The following is a 5949-nucleotide window of genomic DNA, read 5'->3' as shown; positions in this document are numbered from 1 at the left end:
TGATATCTTTGCTTTTCAACACTTTAAAGAGGTCTTTTGCAGCAGATTTGTCCAACGCAATACGTCTTTTGATTTCTTTACTGCTGCTTCCATGGGCATTGAAGCCTCAAGTTGCAATTTTGAAGGGTTCTATGAGCAAAAATTGAACAATGCAGGAACCATCAAAAGAAGATGGAAGGAATACAGAGTCACTGTACCAAAAAGAATTGGTTGATGTTCAACCGTTTCAGGAGGTAGCATATGATTAAGAAGTGACGGTACTGAAAGAAGTACAAGCTGCACTGAAGCCACCGATGAAAAATAAGCCTCCAGGAATTGACAGAATACCAACTGAGATGTTTCAACAAACGGGTGCAACACTGGAAGTGCTCACTCATCTATGCCAAGAAATCTGGAAGAGAGACCAGAAGAGATCCGTATACCTATCTATTCCAAAGAAAGGTGATCCAACTGAATGCGGAAATTATCGAATATCAATAATATCACATGCAAGTCAGATTTTGCTGAAGATCATTCAACAGCGGCTGCAGCAGTGTATCGACAGAGAACCGCCAGAAATTCAAGCCAGATTCAGAAGAGGATGTTGAACCAGGGACATCATTGCTGATGTCAGATGGATCTTGTCTGAAAGCAAAGAGTACCAGAAAGACGGCTACCTGTGTTTCACTGACTGTGCAAAGGCATTTGACTGTATGGATCATAAGAAATTACGGATAACATTACAGAGAATGGAAATTCTAGAACACTTAATTGTGCTCCTGTGGAACCTGTATGTAGACCAACAGGCAGTTGTTAGAACAGAACAAGGGGATACACTGCAGTTTAGAGTCAGGGAAGGTGTGTGTCAGGGTTGTATCCTTGCACCATACTTATTCAGTTTGTAAGTCTGAGGTTAGATCACCTAATATATATACGGGCCTGGCCTAAAGCATGCACTCCAAGGGAACTCACCCTTATTACTAGTGGTGTGTGAGGATTAATTCACATCAAGGCACCCAGAACAGTGTGCTCAGTAAAGGGTGGCTCTGCCTCCAAGCCTTTGCAGCGCTGTCCTTCTGCTGATCACGTGGCTCTCATCTCACCGATTCCCCGAGGAATCTTCCCTGTCACTCGTGGTCTCTCTCATTCCTCTCCTTTGCACCTTTCTCAGCACTTGCCTGGGAAAAATAATGTAAGTATGACATTTATTCATTCATTGTCTCTCTCAAACCAATTGCCCATGAAGAGCCGATTCCCACTCATGGTGATCCCACGTGTGTCACAGTAGAGCTGTGCGCCAGAGGGTTTTCAATGGCTAATTTTTTGGAAGTAGATCACCAGGCCTTTCTTCCAAGGCACCTCTGGGTAGACTTGAACGCGTAACATTTCTGTGACAGCTGAGCTCAGTTAACAGTCTGTACTACCCAGGAACTCCAGTGTCTTTCTGTTGTTAGGTGCCCTCGAGACCATCTGGACTCACAGCGACCGCATGTGAGAGTACAACTGCCCCAGAGGGCTTTCTTGGCTGTAATCTTTACCGGGATCAGATCACAAGGTCTTTTCTCCCGTGGAGGTGCTGGGTGGTTCAGACAGCCGACCTTTCCTTTGAGCGCTTAACCACTGACTCACCAGCGCTTTATGTTGTCTTCTCATGCCTCCTAAAATGTCACGAACTTTGGACATGTTATCAGGAAGGATCAGTCCCTGGAGAAGGACATCATGCTTGGTGAAGTAGAGGGTCAGCAAAAAAGAGGAAGTCCCTCAGAGAGATGGATCGACACAGTGGCTGCAACGATGGGCTCAAGCATCACAATTATTGTGAGGATGGCACAAGGCCGGGCGGCGTTTCCGCTGTGGTACATAGTGTCGCTATGAGTCAGATCCGACTGGACGGCACCTGACAACAAAAATGTAAATTCTTGTAAATTTGTTTCCTCTCTGCTATACCCCGGGGGCCTGGAAGCCGGCTAGGCATCCCACCGACCCTTCACAGGTCGATGTGGGTGAATGGATGATTCCCAGGCAGGACTTGGTGACAAGTGGGAACGTGGGTCCGCCAGACGGGCGGAGACTCCGGTGACGCAGAAACCAAAAGGGACCCAGGGGACGAAAGAGGGAGTAGATGACCTGACCTGGGCGTCCGCTTTTTAAGACCCTGACGCTCCTCCGCCACCCTCTTCCCGGAACTCAGATGCCCCAGAGGCATCGCGTGCCCGCCCCCCCCGCCCGCCGGGGCCTCAACGATACCCGCGCCCTGCACTCCCCGGCTCTCCGACCCGCGTCCGAGCCCTGCTCTCTCCGGATCTCCGACTCCGAATTCGCGCCCGCGCCCTGCTCTCCGCGGCTCTCGGACCCCAAGCCCGCGCCACCGCCCTGAACTTCCCGGCTCTCCGACCCGTGTTCGCGCCCTGCTCTTTCGGTATTTCGGGCCACGAGTCCGCGCCCGCGCCCTGCACTCGATGGCTCCCCGACCCGTGTTCGCACCCGCGCCCTGCACTCGCCGGCTCTTGGACCCGTGTTCGCGCCCGCGCCCTGCCCTCGGCGGCTCTCGGACCCCGAGTCTGCGCCCGCGCTCTGCACTCGGCGGCTCTCCGACCCGTGTTCGCGCCCGCGCCCTGCACTCCCCACCTCTCGGACCCACGACCGCGCCCTGCTCTCTCCGGATCTCCGACTCCGAACTCGCGCCCGTGCCCTGCTCTCCGCGGCTCTCGGACCCCAAGTTCGCGCCACCACCCTGAACTTCCCGGCTCTCCGACCCGTGTTCGCGCCCTGCTCTCTCGGTATCTCGGGCCACGAGTCTGCGCCCGCGCCCTGCCCTCGGCGGCTCTCGGACCCCGAGTCTGCGCCCGCGCCCGCGCCCTGCACTCCCCACCTCTCGGACCCACGACCGCGCCCTGCTCTCTCCGGATCTCCGACTCCGAATTCGCGCCCGCGCCCTGCTCTCCGCGCCTCTCGGACCCCAAGTTCGCGCCACCGCCCTGAACTTCCCGGCTCTCAGACCCGTGTTCGCGCCCTGCTCTCTCGGTATCTCGGGCCACGAGTCTGCGCCCGCGCTCCCCGGCTCTCCGACCCACGAGTCTGCGCCCGCGCTCCCCGGCTCTCCGACCCACGACCGCGCTCTGGGCGGCCGCCAGGTCCGGGCCCAGCTCCTCGCGGCGCGGCACGTGCTTGCCCGGCGCCCCCCACCCCAGGCCGGCCGGGCCAGTTTCCGCGGGTCCGGGGCGGGAAGCAAACGAAGGGGCCAGCTGGGGACAGCCTCAGAGAGGCCACGTAAGAGGAGACTGAGGGCCGGGGAAGGAACCCAGTTGGCCCAAGATCCCATGGTCGCGGAAGTGACCATCTTTCCTGGGCTCTGGGGCGCGAGTCAAGGCCGCGCTTTAATGGGAATTTTAGGAGGGCGCTGCTGGGGGCGGGGGGCATTGGCCGGGCAGGAGAGCTCCCGCCCCCTTGGTTCCAGCTTGCCTTCGCTCAACAAACATCTCCCGAGCGCCGTCTGTTGGCCGGGCCCGGGATTACAGCATGAACAAACATCCAAGGTCCCTGCTCACATGGCGCCCACCTTCCAGAAGGGCAGGAGGCCTTAAAAAAAATAAAAACAAACGTTGCCATCGATTCCGACTAAGAGACCTTAAACAAGCAGGCAAATACGTATAGGACACAGGGCAGTGATAAGTATGGCGAGGAAAGAAAATAAAGTGGGATAAAGGGCGAGAGAGTGAGGGCCGGGGTGCGCGGTGTTTTTAAGGAGAGTGGTCAACGCCGTCTCACAGAAGGTGACATTCAGGGAAAAGCCTTTGGGGCAGAGGAAGCAGCATGTGCAAAGGCCAAGGGGTAGAAGGGTGCCTGGGTGGGGCGGGGGGGGGACGAGGAGAGAGAGCGCAGAAGAGGTCTCAGAGAAAGGTGTGTCCCTAGTGGGTCTGCCGAAGACCTGGGGTTCCATTCCCAGGTTGATGGGGGCTCGCGGGAGGGAAGGATCAGACTTTGCTGAGTGATGGGTGGCACCAGGGAGGTTGAGACTGGGCCTGCGCAGCCTGAGCAGAGAAGGTTCTGGATAAACACTTGAAGGATAGCGCTGAACCAACAAGCAAACACAAAGACAGCATTCTTCCCTCCTGCCTTGATGTCCCCATCGGGCTTGGCTACGGGGCACCATGCCCAGCCCCTGCTGCCCCCCCAACCGCGTCCCACCGTACCAAGAAGAGGCCGCAGGGTTTGGGGCCAGGAGTCACCCCACTTATAGCTGCAGTCCCGTGATGCACGGGGGGGTCACAACAGTTGTGCCTGGAGAAGAGGGCGGGTTTAAGACCCTAAGAGCTGGGTGACCCACGGTGGGGGATGCTGGTTTCAGGCCTGGCTTCACAGTTACGGGGCCCCACTTGGTTTAATGCTCTGCTGGTTGAAATTATTAATAGCTTTTGAACAAGGGCCTTGAATTTGCATTTTCAGGGCCCCATGAACTGTAGCTGGGCCTGCCTGGTGTGATGACCCTCTTTGTGCAGATGGGGGCAAGGACAAAGAGGGAACCTACTCTTCCCCCAAGGATCCACCACACAGATGGAAGAAGCCTGACGCCGGCAGGGCACCCGGTGTGAAGGACTTTTCAACAGGCCAGACCCACTTTCTCTGCCCATGGCACCTCCTTAGAGGGACTGCTGGGACCACCCCAGTGGCTGAAGTGCCTGCTCTGTCACAGCAGCCTGATTTCTTTTCTTCTGGTTTGTATACTGCAGACTTATTAAATTGTGTCGTATTAATAGAAGCTCCATGGGGGTGTGGAAACCCTGGTGGCATAGTGGTTAAGTGCTACGGGTGCTAACCAAGAGGTCAGCAGTTCGAATCTACCAGGCACTCCTTGGAAACTCCATGGGGCAGTTCTATTCTGTCCTGTAGGGTGGATATGAGTTGGAATCAACTCGATGGCAACGGTAGTAGTACCATGGGGGTGCAGATTGTGACTGGGCATCCCTGTAGCCCCCACACCTGATGCATAGTCCCATAAGAAACCAAACTCACATCAACTCTATATGACTGAGTAGAACTGCCCCATACGGTTTCCAAGGAGAGGTGGGTAGTAGATTCAAACCACTGACCTTTAGGTTAGCAGCAGAGCTCCTAATCTCTACGTGCCACCAGGGTTCCTGGTGCGTAGTAGGAAAAAAAAAAAAAAAATTTTTTTTTTTTTTTTGTTGAAGGAGTTATACTTACCTATAAAACAGAAATCATTTCACCTTTTAACTAATATGGTACATGGCTGCATCCTAAGTAGCCCTGGGATTTAAAAAAAAAAGCGAAAAAAATAAGCCCGTTACCAGAGTTGATTTGGACTCATGGTGACACCATGTGTTACAGAGTAGAGCTGCTCCATACGAAGTAGACTGCCAGGCCTTTCTTCCGAAGGACCAGAGTGGGTTCAAACCGCCAATCTTTAGGTTAGTAGTCCAGGGCAAACCGTTTGCGCCACCCAAGGGACATAGCTCTAAAATAAATATGAGTTGGAATCGACTTGAAGGCAACGGATTTTTTTTTTTTTAATGGAGTGCTAAAAACCGTTTACATCTAATGCACTGGACTGCAATCCACGCGGGCAGCCGCCTGGCCTTTTTGGTTCAGTGCCTGGAATCGTGCAGCTCAGGAAAGAAAGGAAGGAAGAAGAGGAGAGGGGAAGAGAGAGGAGAGTGAAGGGTGAGAGGACGGCAGAGGGAGAGAGATGGAAAGAGGGATGGGAAAAGTGAAAGACCGATCCACTAAGCTCGCCCCAGGCCCCACCGCCTTCCACCACGTGCGCGCCCTCCCGGCTCGTGGCATTGCTGGGCGCGCCTGGGCGGGGCCCGGACTACGCTTCCCGGCGGGCCCCGCGGTTCGGGGCTGGGGGAGGGGCCTGATCGGGGGCGTGACCCAGGCGTGGCCAAGCCAGGGGCGGGGCCGATACAAAGTCCTGGGGGGCAGGCGCGGGGCGCAGAGTCCCGGCGG

This window comes from Elephas maximus, chromosome 25 (assembly GCF_024166365.1).
Source record: "Elephas maximus indicus isolate mEleMax1 chromosome 25, mEleMax1 primary haplotype, whole genome shotgun sequence".
Lineage (NCBI taxonomy): Eukaryota > Metazoa > Chordata > Mammalia > Proboscidea > Elephantidae > Elephas > Elephas maximus.
Note: the sequence above shows the minus strand (reverse complement) of the source record.